The sequence below is a fragment of the Mustela nivalis genome (genome assembly GCF_964662115.1).
Source record: "Mustela nivalis genome assembly, chromosome: 5".
Classification (NCBI taxonomy): domain Eukaryota; kingdom Metazoa; phylum Chordata; class Mammalia; order Carnivora; family Mustelidae; genus Mustela; species Mustela nivalis.
In genome coordinates, this window is record NC_139024.1 from 122,193,731 (window position 1) to 122,210,975 (window position 17,245).

A 17,245-nucleotide genomic window follows, 5' to 3' on the forward strand; every position below is an offset into this window, starting at 1 on the left:
CTATACTGCCATTGCTTGGCACAGTCGGCTCTGCCCAAGCTGGATCAGTGGGAAGAAGTGAGGGCTGTAGGTTGGTGAGACCCACAGACCCCTCTGCAGAGGAGGCCCACTGGACCTGTACTCCATCCTCTCAAGCATCCATGAGGCAAATACACATGAAGCACATACTACAGTCTGCACTGGAGACCCAGCAGTGGGTGAAAGAGATGACAGTCCCTGCCTTCATGGATTACCTTACCCTGGGACAGGGAAGTCTTAGGCTGGAACAAGGAGGAGGTAGAACTGAAGGGGTCGTACTCTGGGCAGAGGAATAACATATGCACAGGTCCTGGGGTGAAGAGGAAAGTATAGTGTTCTCAAAGCACTATAAGGAGGTGAGGTGCCTAGAGCAGAGGGGCATGGGGAAAGGGAGAAGAGGATTAGCTGGGTGAGGTCAGGCCAAGATGGATAAAGGACTTCAGGGGCTGGAAAAGCAGCCAGGTTTATTTTCAGTGAAGCAGAAAGCCAGGAGGGTTTCAGGCAGTGGTGTTACATGGCCTGATTCTGACTTTAAGACCACCCTGGTGCTGGGTGGATGGTGGGCCATAGTATGATGGGGTATACACTTTGAAGCCCCCCACTATTCCTGGGTTGCAGATAGCTCTGATATTATCGCCTCCACACTGAGGGGAAACCCAGATTCCCTTCCGAGTCATTCCCTCCACTGCAGGAGATGAACTTTTGAAAGGATAAATTGAGTCCAGCGCAGGCCCTCTGGCAGGGCTATCATCCCTCCACTGGCTGAGAAGCTAAGCCCAACACTGGCCACTGGGGGGCAGAAGAGGGCCCAGAGCAGTTCAGTGCCTGTGAGGGTAGTGGCATCAAATGAAGGAGCACTTGGGGACCCCTGCCTGGATCGGATCCCAGATCCGATAACTCACCTCCCTGGAAAGTCCCTTAGTATCCCTGGGCTGATTTCCTCTAAAACAGGTGCACCTAGTCCTTCGGGGACCTCCCATGTGAACTCTGGGAGTGCTAGACAAACGCTCATCACCAAGTTCTCCGCCCCTATCCCCTTTCTACCTTTTTCAAAGCAGATTCCGAGTTGGACTCATCTCATCCTCAGGGAGTCAGGAAAGCGCAGGGTAAGCTACGGGCTCACTGCACCCACGCTGCTGTCACAACCAGGAGCCGCCTTCACGGGCGCCTGCCCCACCTCTAGGGCTCCGGCCCAGTATGTGCTAGGTGGCTGCTGAGTCCTTTCTTGTTCCTTCTCGTTCTTTCCACAAGGGTGCGAGCTAGCATATCTTATGAATACCCCCCCTTTTTTATAGACAGGGACACTGAGAGCACAGGGGAAAAGAAATTCAGTACAGGTCACCAAGCAAGAGAATAACCTGGGCTCTGACTGAGGGTCACAGGCAGGACAATGGGTATCTCAAGACTGCTGAACTCCAGTGCCACCTGATTGGAGTCATAGACATTTATCTTGTGCTGACCAGGGCCCCACATCTGTCTGCAGGAGCTAGTGCTTGGGGGACAGGGGAGGCCATGGCTCATTGGCCCCAACTGGCTTAGACTCCAGTACTGGGGTATCTAGGAGGGCTCTGGGACTAGAAGCGGGGATCCCCATCCCTACCCCCAGATCAAGCCAACCACCTTTAGGGTCTTCCTGTCTCCAGGTTCAACCTGGAGGAACAATCTCCAAGAAGCCTTTGTGACCTGCCCCCAGCCCCTCCTGACCCCCTGTTCTTCGCATGGCACCTCTGCCTGAGCTCCTTATCCTGAATCATCCCCTGAATCCCACAGAATGAAGCTTCCCTGGGGTCCTTCAGTGATGCAGAGAAGTTCTTCATTGAGGGAACGAGCTGGGGCAAAGGAAAGAATTTTCTCCCTGTGGGCCTCTGCCAGAAGGCCACTGACACCCTAGAGACTGAGCGCTTGGTACAGATAAAATCCTGCTTTCCCATAGATGGGTCTCATATGTCTTCCTCCCTGCATGTCCTCTTGTCCCTACCGGTGGCCCCTGTCTGCCCTGTGACCCTCCTCACCCCAGCCTCACCAGGGAGAACACCACTCCAATTCCTCCATGTCACCATGCCAGGCTGGAGTGAGGGTCCTCTGGCCCTCTGCCTGCCCACCGCTGTTTTCTGTACTGTCACCGTGGTGAGAACCAGGGCTGCTGGCGGGGTTCTCCCACGATGGAGTCCTCAGAAAGAGTGACCACTCTCCCACACGCAGCAGACAGCCGCATGTGGACGCTTGCCCTGAATCTCAGCAGAAGAAGCAAAAGGGGGGCGTGTGGGCCCAGGGAGGATAGGGAAGTGGCCCAAGGTCACACAGCTGGGGAAGTATGACATCCAGCATGAGGAGGTGGGAGGGCACACTCCAGGGCCTGTGCGGGAGAGGGTGTGCAGTCACAGGGGCACGCAGGGGTATGTCCCAGCTGGAAGAGCATGCTGGGGTCTGCAAGTGGGCAGGGCTCTACACTCTCTCCCAGCGCTCCCACCGGACCCACCCCTATCCTGGCCCCCCAGGCCCAGGGTCACAGTGGGCTGACCCAGCGCAAGAATGCCAGGCAGGGATTTTCTAACACATGTCTCCACACGGTGGCACTCAAAGAGATCAAAATGCATTTAATGTGGTCTAGTCTCGTGGCCTATGTCTTTAGATACCGCTATGTATTGAAAATAACATGAAAATTCTCCAGTTTCACCATTTAAAATAGATTTGACATTCTATGACCTCACGCAGGGCAGACACCCGGTGCAGGGGCCTCCTTCCCATCAGGCCCCCGCTCCCGCCCCCTGGACCCCCCCAGGACCCTCCGGCAGGCAGGGACAGGGGGGCACAGCACCAGCAGGGCAAGGGGGGGCGACCACCATGTCCCAAGCAGCATGCGCAAGAGTGCACGTGGACACACCGCTTCCACAGACGTTCATATGCACACACTCCTGGGACCTGCACATGCTCCCACGTGCCCACGCGTACAGCCTCCAGCAGGCAGGCACCAGCCCTGTGCAGGGAGCCGGGCGTCACCACCACCCAAATGCACCACATGCACCTGTGTGTTCACGGGGACACACACACGTGCAGACACCATCCATACGCAGCACTCACCCACACAAGCAGATAGGACCTCGTGTCCACGTGCACAAAAGCCTCATGGCGGCACACACATTCCACACATTCCCGTGTGAACATAATCAGGGCACAGGGCCAGCGGGACTGCTGGGTTCAGCTGTGCCCATGGTCACAGCTGGTGTCCGTCCTGTGTCCTGTGTGCCTGGGCACACAGTTAACATAGTTAACTATGACACACAGAGAACATAGTTCTATGCAAATACACAGAGAACTATGAGTGTGTGTACCTATACACACATACATACCGCGTATATGTCGTCAGCCCAGACTCACACACACAGGGAGATCCTCATGGGCACACACCTGCACAGCACTCCCACGAACTGTGGGTCCACACGCTCCTGCACTCAGGCAAAGCTGTAACTGCACACATATGCTTGTACAGAGATGAGATGATGGCGCATGTGATGCCACACACTTGGTGCTCACACACACACACACACACACACACACACACACACACGCCAGCACAGCCCCTTTCCCATGTAAGCAGTTCAGTGTGTCAGGGAGGAGGGCACCAGAGGCCACGTTCTTGGCCCACTCCCACCTCCACACTTCCTAGTTCTGGTTGTAGAGAAACTTCTTGGAAATCCCAGTGCCTGGGAGGGTGAGGGTGGGAGTATATGGCTACACACACCTGCACAGCACACAGACCAGACACCATGTACACTCACACACACATGCACACGCACACCCAACACACACACTCAGGTGCAAAAATGCTCCCCACTCACCTGTGCTCGGCACATGCACCACACATGGCACGTAGCACACTCAGAGGGTTGATGGTCTCCACACACACACATGCATGCACACGAACACACACACACTCACACATACAAGGCACACACACACACCCTCCAGCACACACTCCCCAGGGACAACGGAATCTTTGCTCTACACACACACGGCTCCTCCCATCCACCCTCCCATTTCGAGTGCACTAAAGAGGGAAACTATTTTGGTCTTTAGCACAAGCAACAAACAAACAAACAAATAAATAAATAAATGGAAGGAAGAAAAAAGAGGGCAGAAGAGTTTGAAAACGCAGCATCTGCCTTTGGCGAGAGATGAAAGGCAGCTCAGGGCTGCTCTCCTGCAGGTTCTGGGGCTGAACCATCCAGCGTGGGCCTGGGAGGGGTACAGGCCTGAGAGGAGGTGCACCAAGCCACTGGGGTGACAGGGGCCTTGGGGGACCCAAAGGCTCTGGGCTCTGCTCCGAATGATAGCAGTGGAAGCATGCCCCATCCAGCCCTGTAAGGCTCTCCTGCAGCTAGGCAGAGAAGAACACAGGCCCCTGTGCCAGCCACAAGTGACTGAGGCCATCTCATTGCTCCCCCATTGAGCCTGAGAGTCTGGGAGGGGGCGGGCAGGTGAGTCCTCCCACATCAACTCTACCCTTGCCCCCAAGAGCTGAAATGGAGAAATCCAGCCAGGCTCAGGGCTGGAAGCCAGGCCCTGGGCTGGGAAGGAGCTGAGGACCCTCCAGAAGATCCTGAGAGGAAAGAGCTACCTACGTGGCCTGAAGCACCCCAGTGGGAAATGAGGCTGGAGCCTGAGGCTAGGGCAGGATGCTGGGAGTCAGGCATCCCTCAGGCACGGACCCGGGGTGTCTATGGGTGGGAACCAATAGCTCATGCCCAGATCCTTCAAGGCCTCCAACCTCAGGCCAGGTCTCCAGCTGCCCTGGGGTTGGGTAGAAGAGGAGGTGAGAGGCAAGAACCCTCACCCCAGGCCCCTGGCCTCTCCCGGCCTCCCAAGACCCACCCACCGACTGCGTGACCTTGCAGTCTGCCTCAGTTCCCCCACTTGTGGCCAGGGTCCTGGGTGCCTAGCTGTCTTGGAGGGCACGGGTTGGGGTGGCTGAGGCTGGCAGGCTGGGGAGACACATATGGGCTTTCTAATTAAGGACTTCCTTACAGGCCTGGTCATTCGAGAGGACAAAATTCTTAGCTGTCCTGGGAAGGTCCTGGCCTGCTCCATCCCGGCCAGCTGTGTCCTCTACCAAGAACAAGCCCACGCTGGGCAGCCCGTGACCCAGGGGCCTGCTTCCGGGCCAGCAGAGCCAACAGCTGTAAACTTCTTCCTGATGAGGCTGCCAGGATGCAAGCACCACTTCCAGTCATCTTGGCTGACAACTGCACACCTCTTCTAAGATCATTCCTCGGCCCTTCAGTGGGGACAGCCTGGATGGGATGCCCCTACACTCACCTAGGCTGCCCCAGGTCCGGAGAGCAGGCCAAGACGGCCTGCCTCTGCAGACACACAGGCTGGTGAGGACTTCGTGGTGGAATCGGGGGCAGCTGGGAGGACAGGCGAGTCTGAGAAAAACAGAAACAACCGGGGCTGGCCCACCTGGGGTCTCTAAGGCACAACTCACACTGGGGTCCCAGGGGAATAGGGCCAGTCTGCTTCCTGGGTGTCTGGGAACCCGCCCTCCCTTCCCAAGGAGCCATCTACTCCAACATTTTCCAAGCATCCCTCACTGCGGAAAGGGTGGAGGCTATCGGGCAGAAAAGGTGAGAAGTAAAACAGGAAAATCTGGTGGAGGTGGGGAGAGCGGACCCTCCATGGCAGTCAGGTCCCATATCCATCCCTGAGACGCACCTCTAAGGTACAAAAGTCAAACTCAAAAAGCTCAAACTAGTTTTTCCCCCAGCCCCTACCCCTACCTCTATGACTCTGGAAAGCTTTTATCATGATCATTAGCATGGTTTTGGTTTTTCCATCACAAACATAATCTAACCTGCCTGTGAGCAGAAGGAACCACAGATGAGCCCCTCTCTTGTGCTTGTGCAGATGGCGCAACCTGGCACACACTTGGCCTTCATGGAGGAGAGGCCTGTCCAGCCTCGGGGAACCTCATGGAGCCCCCATCTAAAATCCACATCTCGCAGATCAATGGAATTCTCACTGACCATTTTTATAATTCCCAGAAATTAATTTTTTTGTCAATGACGTGTTAATTTTTTTTTTTTTTTTTGGTAAACAGTCTTACTCAAGCTATGGTTGAGAAAGCAAAAACCAGTGTTTCTCCCCAAGTTAAAAACCAGCGAGGTGCCCTACAGCCTGCCAGCCTTTACCCACAGAGGCTGGATGGCCACTGAGCCACCTCTGAGCAGGCCGAAGTTCTAGCCTCAGACAGAAGCCCCTGTGAAGAAACATAAAGCATCTAAACGCTACTGAGTCTGCAACCGGGGCACCTGGCCCATTCTGCTCAAACCCAGGGTCCTCGAGGGACACCGGGCCTTTCCCTGGTGGGGCGGATGCTGCACCTTGGCCCATGGTGGCTTAGATCTCTGACTCCCATCTGTAAGGCCACTGCTCGAGGCCGCCACCACCAGCCTGAGGTCTATCAAAGTCATGCTGGGCCTGGGGGCTGCAGCCATCCTGGTCTCCATCTGCCTTGTCCTCCTCATTGCGGCTCAGGAAAGCCAGCTCATTCTCATAACAGAAGGAGTTGGCACTGGGCATCAGAATTTGTTCTCCACCAGGTCCTTGGTGCTGCCGTGGGGTGTGGAGGGCACCTCGTAGGTCTTATCGAAGTGGGAGTAGTCAATCTTGTACTGGTTCTTCTCCTTGAAGAGGACAGGCTTGAAGCGGTGGCCCCACAGAATCTTATTGGCCAGATAGGAGCTGCGGGCCTGTGTGGTCATGGCCGTGGCCTCCACCATGACCTCCAGGATGACCACGATCTTGAAGTCATGTCTCCAAGTCCTGCCGGCTGATGCCAAACAGTGGGCTGGCCTCGTCGATCTCATGCAGAATGGTGATGGGGGACACGAGGAAGATGCCGTCGAGGCCCTTGTCGAAGCCGATGTCAATGTCGATCTGGTCCAGCTGGATGTACAAGCCCTCCTCGGTGACCCGTGGCTTGATGAGCTGGGCCTGCACGTGCACCTCCACGATGTGGCTCTTGCTCAGGTTGCCCACGCAACACATGAGGCAGAGCTTGCCGTTGCGCAGGGCCACCACCTCATTGTGGCTGAACAGTAACATCTGCGCCCGCTTCTTGGGCTGAGCCATCTTGGCCATGATGGCAGCCGATCATGAAGGAGTCGATGATGTAATCCACGATGGACTGTGCCACCACCATGAACATGGCCATCAGGCACTCCTCCATCACGCAGCGCAGCCTGTAGCTGATGGTGGTCTGTGCCTTGATGGAGAAGAGGAAGGCAGCCATGAGCTGTGCACCTGCATCAAGTAGGGCATGCGGCTGTGGCCCTTGGCTGGCTCCAGGTCACTGTGTGCCACAGCGATGACCCAAAAGATGACACCAAACAGGAGCCAGGAGGTGAGGAAGGCCAGCGAGAAGATGAGCAGCATGTAGCTCCAGCGGATGTCCACAGGTAGCATTTCGGCCAGGTAGCGCTGCAACTTCTCATCCCATGTTGGCGAACTCGATGCTGCACTGGCTGTTCTTCTTGACAAAGTGGTTCTGGCACAGGTGCCATGTGTGCACCTTGCCATTGCCAAAGCCTTGGCCCTCGACATGGTGACCAGGTGCACCTAGTCCTCCTCCGATGACACGATACTATAGGGGTTGACCCTGCCAGCTGAGGTCATCCTGGGGATGGGGGGGGGGCCCTGGCTCATTCTGGGCCGGCTCCACTGGGGGCGGCTCCTGCAACAGGGAAGACAGAGGGGCTGGGGGAGCAGGCCACCCCGGCCCAGACTTCTGCCCCCACCTGGGGCCCTGAGCCATGGTTGGCGGCCGACTTCACCCTGACTCACACCCCACTGATCTCTCCATCTTCCCTCCTCAGCCAGTCCCTCACCCTCCTTCTCGACTTGGAAAACAGACCTGGAGTCTCCCAGGAGCTCTGGCCAAAAGCCTTCATCCTCAGTCCATCTGAGTACCCCCCCACCAAAGGCTCCACTTCCAAAGTGTATTTATGAACCTATCTCTTCTCCCACCGCTGTGGGAGAAGTCCCCATCATCACCCACCAGACCAGCATGGCAGCCGCCTCGCCAGCCTTTGTGCTCCAGCCCCCATTCTGGTCCAGAGGCAGCAGGGGAGCCTAGCTGTCCTCTGCTCAAAGCCGATTTCTGCTGGCACCTGTGAGGCCTGCGTGAACGGAGTCCGGGGCCCCTCAGCTCTCAGGTACAGGCTCCTCGCTCACTCGCTGCAGCTCCCAGCCTGTGCATTGCTCCTCAGGAAAGTCCCTCACACTCTCAGCCCAGACACCCTCCCGCTGCCTCACCTCCCTCAGTCCCTGGCCTCCATGCCCAGGAGCAGCTTCCTGAACACAGGGGAGACTGTAACCCCTCACCCAGGTCCTCATGGTAACCCCAAAGCACCGCCTTTGGACCCCATAACAGTAGTAACAGTAATGGGAAGGACAGGCCTGGGGTCACGCTCACCCACTGATCCCACTGTGAGACTACTGGCCTCCTAAGCATTGTGAGTTTGCTGTGTGGCTCACTGCTGTCTCGTCCCCCAGGCCTTGAGCAGAGCCTGGCCCCGAGGATGCTGTCCTGATGCTTGAACCCTGTGCCCCACTGCACCCACTCTCAGTCCTCATACACTACAGCCTCCATCTGTAACTAGGAGAGGGTCCACGGGTCAGTACCCAGAGGGGTCACTGACTGACCCCATCCCAGCGGCCTTCCCCATCACTGCCTTTCTCAGCTCTAAATGACAGCATCCAGGGAGCACTCAGAGCATCACTGTCCTTGGCCCATTCAGAGGAGCACTTGGTGGGCTTGTCACACACACGCACATATGTATGCACACCACGCTGTCTCACGCATGTCCACGGCATGACACCTGCAGCCGGACACACTCCTTTCAGGTCCATAGCCCAAGTTCATCCCCCAGATGGGCCAGTAGCAGCTGGCTACCCCCTCCCCCAGGGCCCTGCTGGCTCCGGCCTGGCCTGTTGGTGCCAGGCTGAGGCACCTGCAGGCCAGAGGCCATGGTGCCACTTGGCCCTGTGGGCACTGAGGCCATCTAACCCTTAGCGTCAGGGCTGCAGGTGCTCAGGCACTCAGCCTCGTTCAGCAGGGCTGAGCTGGAAGGAGGGGGAGAAGCCTGGCTGGCTGGCCTGGCCGGGACGCTGAGTCGGGCATAATCCCCTCCACCACTGGGGACCCCATTCACCCCAAACCCCCACCTGTTCACACCAGGAGGCCAGTATTAGACAAGGCTGGGAACCTTCAAGTGCCCAGAAGACAGTGAGGCCCCAGATAAGAAGATCCCAGGGCAGCCGGTCCAGAAGCAGAAGCAGGTGGCTGAGCACCCACCAGAAACACAGAGACCAGAAGTGACAGCCAGAGGGAGGCAACACTGGGATTTAGCCCCTGTCTGTGTGGCCAGGTGCAGCCAGGGCCTCGGAGGGAGCACAACATCTAACCTCTGCTTCAAACACCTGGGAGACAGGTGAGGGAGAAGTCCACATGAGCAGCCAGGCTGCACATCCCTCCTAGGGTCTGTCTCTGTTGCCAGATGTTTCTGAATCTCCAGAGCGGGCATGTATATAACAGTCACGGCCCTTACTGCCCACTCCTCAAACTTCAGAGAAAGCAGGCCAAACACATTAGCAAATGGTCTTAGATTATCCTAGCAAAACCCCAAGAAGGTGGCTGCCATCATTACTTCTACCAAGAATGGAGATTCAGAGAGGTTAAGTGACTTCCCCAAAGCCACACAGCCAATAAGCAGGAAAGCTGAAACTCGACGAGTCTAGCTAATGCGAGGTCTCCTGCTGCGGGCACATAAGGCTCTGCAGGGGCATCTTCTCACACTGCCACCCCCCCCTCCCACAGCTACTCCAGCTGGCCACCTCACCATAGGTCTGAGGAGCTGAGGCCTGAGGCTGTGATGATGGACACTGATTCTGCCTGGGCCAGGAGGCAGGGAGCTGAGGGTGGTGGGGACCCCGGGTACTGTGCCAAGAAGATCACTCAGCCCCAGATTCCTGGTCCCTCCAGGCAGAGGAGGCCAGGGCCCGGTACTTAGATGCTGGCAGCAGGCAACTGGACAGCAGGGGGCAGGTTTATGTGGTCTGGATGCCTTGAGGGACGTCCAGCGGGTCATGGCTGCTCCAACTGGGGCTCTGAGTAGCTTGAGGTCTGCAAGGGACAGAATCAGAAGAATCAAAGGCCAGAGAGCCCATCCTGGTGCACTGCTCCCATCAGCTGGGGAGCCCCACACCTGGCCAGCTTCCAGGTCAGGATGGGAACTGTGGTGACTCCTGGTGTTTCTCCCTGGGCTGCGCACCTGGGACCTACCCAGACTGTGTCACACAAGCTTGGGAAACCCCTCTTCTGTTGATGTTCCTCCTCAAACCGCACAGAAAATCAACAAGTTCACATTGACACTTGCCTCCCTGTTTCTCAGCTAGCAACTGAGACTATGATCAGAGTCCCTTATCCAAAGTCACCCAGAAACTAAGGTTTAGAGATAGAGTTGGAGCTCCAGGTATCGTTCCAGTCCTCAGCTTTCCATGGCCCCATCCTGCCATGTGTGTATATGTATGCATGTGCGTGTGCGTGTGTGTATGTGCAAGTGACGCTCGGGGTGTGGGGAGCCCCTCCCCGGCTCTTGGTGAACGCAGCTCCACAAAGAAAGATATGGAAGAGGACCCATAAGTAGAAACCCCAGCACCACAAACTTGACAAACATCCCAAGGACACTCCACATAGACAAACAAAGGTGTGGCAAGAAGGTCACACAGCCTTGAGATCTTTAATGACTCGATTTCAGAAATGTGGGACAACATCCCAAACCAGGGATACGCAGGCTTTTTGCCTACACTCTTGCTCAGTGGATGCATACAGTTAGACCAGAAAAGAAATATTAGATCTGTTTTGCTACAAGAGGACTTAGCAAGTAAGGAGACTGGATCCCCATTTCATAGATTTGAGAACTGAGGCTGAGACTTGTCCCAGGTCACAAAGCAGTTCATGGGCTTGGATGAGACGGTAAAGTCAAGGGTTAGGATCACTGTTGGTAGACACCCAAGTCAGCCAGTGGGGAGATGTTGTCTGGAGGAAAGCAGCAGAGAGGCCCCTGGGTGAGCTACCTGAGATAGATGAGGTGACTTAGACACTAAAGATGGGTAGTGAGGCAAGTCCAGCAGGCAGAGAAGGGGACCGTGCAGTGCAGAGACTCAGACACCTCCGGGAGATGGAGAAGCTGTCCCCAGCGCTGCTGTCTCTTGAGCCCACTTCTCTGCTGGCCACAGCTCTGTGGACACAGACAGACTCCCAGCCACCGGGGCATTTGGAGCACAACAGGGCCTGGGCTGGGAGCTTTTAGAGAGGCAGCAACCACATGACAAAAAGGTGGGGCCCAGAAGTCACTGGAAAGTGCCTCTGGATGGAGCAGGACACCCCATGGCCTGTCCCCTGAGGCTCTGGGCACCTCAGGTTTTGACACATCCGGCAGGGAAAGAGGGCAAGTTGGGGGCCCAGTCTCAGATGTCAAGAAAGCACTAGCTACAAGAGCGGGAGGAGCTGAAGCCCCCCCACCCCAGGCCTTTCCGCTGGCCGGAGTGCTTCGGAGGCAGGAGTCCACTGATCGGTGCCCTCTGTGTGCTCTCCGCATGCCTGACCTGGTTCAAGAAGCCCCAGTGACCTCACTTAATCCCTGCAACAACCTGATGACAATTATCCCCATTTTCCAGATGAAGAAGCTGAAACGCAGACTTAGTCACTTGCCCAGGGTCACATGACCCCTAAGCAGCAAGTTTCCAGTCTAGAAGGTGGGAGAAAAACCAACCCCCATCACCGCCAGGCCCCAGGGTCAGACCGCAAGCCTGACACTGAGTTCCCATGTCCTTCAGGTCCCAAACCATGTGCCAGTAAGACAGACAGACAGCCCCGAATCTTGGCACTGAAAGCAGAGGTGAGCCCCTCATGGGCACCCCTGACCCAGGGTCCTTGCTTGGAACGTCCTGGGATGGGGCAGTCACTACCTCATGATCAAAGCCTACAATGGGAAAAAACTCCTCAGAGATCCTGTGGTTCCAAGACAGCCAGCGCGTGGCCTGCGGGCAGCTGCCACCACCTCCCCTCTGTGTCCTGGGACAGCCTCTGCAACTCTCCTACTCTAGGAACTGCCGACATCTTTAGCGAGAGAGCTTGATGGATCCAATCTCCAAGTTGCAGGCAAGGAGACTGAGGCTCCGAGCAGGGCTCATAAAAATGAACATTTTAATCTAATAAATTTTTGTAAGCTGGCACTCAAATATATTGTTGATTTTTTAATTAATATTATTTGCTTGTAGTTTTGTGCTTCATGGATTTGGGAGATTTTGTTAAAGATTAATATGACTCTGAGACTGGGTTTGAACACACAATATGATAGATTGAGGAAATATCTGTTGACATTCTTTATGTTTCTTGTTGGGAAGTATTCATTTCCTGAATGTCCATATTTTGCATGCCTCAACGTCAGTGACACCCTGAGACTAAAGGTCATGAATTTTTGCTGATAAAGGAAAACAAAGAAATTGGTACATAAACTAGAAATGCAGACAACAAGAATATGATATAATTTATAAGGTAAAGTCATACATCAATAGACATGTACTTCAGAGTCTAGCATCTGATTGGATTTTCAGCAGAAAAATGATGAGCCTTAACTTCCAGGATAGATGCTATGTACGCTCTTTGTTGGTTAGTCTAAGTGCCACAATCCCTGCTTACCACAGGTGTGTTCCTGACCCTTATGTATAAACATATGTGAGTTTTGAAATCTTAGGTAGGGAGTACCTACCTAAGAAAGGTTAAGGAAGTGTGAATAACCTCCTATGCTTCTCCAAGTTTCAGCCTTTCAAGCTAAGAGCAACACACCTGAGCAATGTTGAACAAACGTTTATGTTTATTAATATTGAATATTTGTATTAACTATAATACTTAATAAAAGACTGAGAGAGAAATATATGACTACCTCTCAGGAAGAGATCCCTGGAAATCCTGAGTGCTGTGACAAATCCTACATTCCTCACTTTAATTATTATTATTAGTGTCACAATGTTCCCTTAGTGTCAGAATGTTCCCTTCTTTAATACTAACGCCATGAACAAAAATAACTTAAAAAAAATCACTCACACCTCACGTGGTATATTCAAGTTCAATACCAGCAATTAGAGATGATCAACTTCCTGTTTAAACTTTTAAAAATGGAGTGCCTGGGTGGCTCAGTCATTAAGCATTTGCCTCCAGCTCAGGTCAAGATCCCAGAGTCCTGGGATCGAGCACTGGGCTCCCTTCTCAGGGGGAGTCTGCTTCTTCCTCTCACTCTACTACTCTCTGTTTATGTCTCTGTGTGTGTGTCAAATAAATAAAATCATTTGTTTAATTGAAAAATAAAATAAATAAAAAGATAAAAGATGATTCTTATGTAACTTGGCAGATTTCTTAATTTTCTTTCAAATTCCCCAATACAAACACTGCTGTTCCTAGAAACTTTTCTAAGAAAGTTAAAAGAGAAACAGTAAAATTGCCAAAAATCTTGTGATATTTCCCAAAAACTGTAAACTGCAGTCCCATCTTGGTGAGTCAGGTTGAAGGAGTGGAAGCAATCTGAGTAAAATCATGGGAAAGTCCTTGAGTAGAGAAAAGTATACTGTTTGTGCAGAAGTAGCATAGGTGTGTTGGGAGGGGCACGAGGAGGGGAAGATTTAGAATCTAGCATGGCAGAGTAGTAGCCCAATCAAGAAACAGAAGAAAATCTCTTGTGTGTGCTTTGTTATATAAAACAGCATACTAACAGCCTAAAACCCAGCAACACAAAGGCACAAGGATAATAATACAACAGATGTGATTTATGAGGTAAAGAAAAGCACTGATTGCCAAACTAACCTACTGTGGATATTCATGAATGCTTTTAAAATTTTAAAAATACAACTTTGTCTTTCATTAGCAGACTATTATAGTGTGTTTGGATACAATTATGAGTTATTTGTTTAAAATACTTAAAGCTGTTACTTCTTCTTCATAGGAAACTTACCTGCCTTTACCAAGATGTTGTCCTTCTCCAGATCTACACTTTTTATTCTTACTGAGGCAACCAATAATTTTATCTTTGATGTTGACCTTTCTAGATAATTTTACATTAACATTGTCAAATAGAGCATTATGAACTTCACTTGGATTCTTTGTACTTGTGCTGGGGAGAGGAATATTTTACTTCTACTCTTGAGGTTCTTTGGCTGGTCTAATAATTAAATTGACTTAAAACAGATGAACTGGGTCACCTGGCTGGCTCAGTGGGTTAAAGCCTCTGATTTCAGCTCAGATCATGATCCCAGGGTCCTTGGCTCAAAGCCCGCATCAGGCTCTCTCTTCAGTAGGGAGCTTGCTTCCCTTCCTCTCTCTGCCTGCTTGTGATCTCTGTCTGTCAAATAAATAAATAAAATCTTATTAAAAAAATTTTAAAAAAGTAAATAAAACAGATGAACTGGAGTAAGGCAAAAGTTTAATAATTATTATATAACTCCAAGGTAGGGAGTATCCCCTTGACATGGCCAAAGCCATCACCTTAAATACCATCTGTAGCGCAAGAAAAAGGAAATTTTGTGGGGGAGGGAGTCAGTTATAGAGGTGACTAGGAAAAGACCAGTAAACAAGGCTGAAGTTGTGATGCATATTGAGATTTCTGGACTGTTGAGTCCTTCCCCTTTTTCTGGCACAAGGCAAGAGACACTCTTACAAACAGAGGTTTCCCTTATGAAAATAAATGTCTCTTATAAAAGGTTACCTTCTACTCAATTTTAAGATCTTCTTTTGTGTCTGGATTTTCTTAAAAATGCCCAGCTTAAAATAATTGCCAGGACAAAGTGGCATATTTGGAGGTGGCAGATTCCAGTGGATGAAGAAATCAAATCGCTATTAGAATTAGTTAATTTTCTACATAAGCCTTTGACAATATGGACATAAAACTGCCTTCATCTAATCCTTAGTGAAGTTTTTCTGCTGTTAATAGAGGAGCACATCAACAGCTATTGCTTTTGTGTGTGTGTTGTTTTGCGCACAGGGAAATTTAGGGTTTAACGTGAGTGAAAATCAGTTAGAAGAGTTATTTGACCTCAATGAAAATGTATGAATCTCAGTGATCTAATAACAAACTTTTGCAACTGCTAATGATAAGTCATCATCTTTGGAAGCAACTGGTGATGTAAATTTACCAGAAAGAGAACTCCAATACGGAAAAAATAGATCCCCAATTAGGACAGTTGCCCAAGAAACAGGATCTTCAGGAGAAAGAAAGTGTTCCAGAAAATGAACAGTCTTTACAGGATAATATGCTTTTCTACATCTTGGAAAAGCTAAAAAAAAATGTAGGTGAGCATATAGGTAGAAATCCTACGTTTTAACATCAAAATCTGGAGAGTAGGAGCACTGATTGATATCTCAAGGACAAGATGGTTTTCCTTTAGGCTACTCATTCACAAAGCAGATGTACAATGCATGCGTGGTGGGCCATAAATCAAACTTGTGGTTTGAGCAAAGTTTATATATAGTCATGCTGACTTAGAAAGAAGTCTAAAATGGCTTCCTTAGAGAGATTTTCTTTCATCATAGTCTTTACAAACAAACAAACAAACAAACAAACAAACTACTTTCGGGGGACTGGCTCAGTTGGAAGAGCATACACCTCTTGAATTGCAGGTCAGAGTTTGAGCCACATATTGGGTGTGAAGATTACTTACATACTCGTTTACACAAATACAAAATAAGTAAATACACACATGGGTACACAGAAAAAAAAAACCTCAAAGAACACTTCTGCTTTCTTTTGAACTGGTTACCGTTGCTTCTTTAGCAAAATTGTCTGAATTTTCATATGGTCCGTGACATTGCTGAACCCCATGGTAGATAGTAAATGGCATCAAATTGTTGTACAAATGAAATATTCACCATCAACTTGCTTAAGGAACAGAAATTACCTATGCACTTTTTCACTAAAGATGAATTTCTTCCATTTTAGCTCATTGCTCCTAAAAATAATTTTCTGCAAAGTTTAAAGAAGAAAGATATTCCCAGGCAAAACAAGTAGTTGCACGTTTAAACAATATAATATATGGTCAAGCCACTCCAGCAAGAGCATGTAAATTACTCTTTATATGCTGTGTGGCAGCCTCAATTTCATGGTCTTACTTCACGCACAACCCATTGTTAATTCTCAAGTTCCTCACTATCTCCACCTACTGGTCACTTGGTGTATATTATTGCATGCTACAGACTATGGAAAGAACACTATCAGTATTTACTGGCTGCTTTAGACCACCAAATAACCTCGGTCTTGACAAGAGACACTAGAAAGAGACCCGCTAGAATGAAAGAGGAAAACGACAAGTCAGAACAGCAAAGGATCCATTTCGAAAGACAGGGCCATCCTCAAGGTGTCTGCATCCCCTGAGAAAACTCCTTATTGAGATGAACCACATTCAAGCCCATAAAACAAGGCTCCAGAAATTTCTTTGCAAGGTTTTCTTTCTTGGCTGGAGAGAGAATGAGAGAGAAAGCGAGAGAGGAGATGGTCAGAGGGAGAAGCAGACCCCCTAAGGAGCTGGGAGCCCCAGGCGGGCCAAGATCTTGCAAGTCCGGGGTCATGACCTGAGCCCAAGGCATTCGCTCAACCAACGGAGCCACGCAGGCGCCCGTGTCCAGAAATTGGTCAACAAGAGCTGAGGGGCACCTGGGCGGCACCCTCAGTGAAGTGCCCAACTCTGGGTTCTGGCTCAGGTGGTGATCTCAGGCTCTTGAGCTTGATCCGTGAGGCAAGATCTGGGCTCGGGGCAGAGCCCACTAGGTCTCTCTCTTGGTCCTGCCCTTAGCACCTCCCCCACTCGCGAGTGCCCTTTCCCTTAAACAAACAATGAAAACCCTTCAGAGAAATGAACAATGGTTGAGAGTGGGAAGCGACTGGCCGCGGGGCTGGCCGAGCGGGAGGAACCCCAGATATTGCCCCGCTCCCAGCGCCCGGTTCCCTCAGCCGCCGCCGCCGCCGCCGCCGCCACCAATGCCAGGAGAAGCTGAGCCCTGGGAGCCTGGGCGGTAGCAGCCAGTAGCGCTTCCAGCGCCTTCTGAGCGCACTCGCTTGAGTGTGTGTGTGGGGGGGGGCGCAGATCCGTCCAGGGAGGAGGCGAGGGCGGCGCCAAGGCG

At 51.7% G+C, this 17,245-nt stretch overlaps 1 pseudogene across 1 annotated transcript; it reads right to left on the reverse strand.

The window, feature by feature from the left end:
- Positions 1–6,414: 6,414 nt before the first annotated feature.
- LOC309864407 (ATP-sensitive inward rectifier potassium channel 12 pseudogene) lies at positions 6,415–7,707 on the reverse strand (annotated as a pseudogene). Its single transcript has one exon. The product of its transcript is annotated as an ATP-sensitive inward rectifier potassium channel 12 pseudogene (transcript).
- Between the last annotated feature and the right edge of the window lie 9,538 nt (positions 7,708–17,245).